Here is a 258-nt window from a genome sequence, read left to right on the forward strand (position 1 = left end):
GCCCCGGGGCCGCTCGTTGCGCTGCGGGACGGGAAGGCGGAGAAGAGAACCAAAGAGTAAAAGCCCGCCCGGAGCGGAGCCCAGGGTAGGGACCGGCTTTGCCACCGTGACACAGAACGCGTTGAATTCAAACCCCACAGCGACAGGGACATGGGATCCCAGGACGGGTTGGGTTGAAGGGACCTTAAAGTTCCTCCAGCTCCAACACCTGCCCCGGGCAGGGACACCTTCCACTGGAGCAGGTTGCTCCAAGCCCCT

The sequence above is a fragment of the Nestor notabilis genome, unplaced genomic scaffold (assembly GCF_000696875.1).
Source record: "Nestor notabilis isolate BGI_N333 unplaced genomic scaffold, ASM69687v1 scaffold28898, whole genome shotgun sequence".
Taxonomy (NCBI): domain Eukaryota; kingdom Metazoa; phylum Chordata; class Aves; order Psittaciformes; family Psittacidae; genus Nestor; species Nestor notabilis.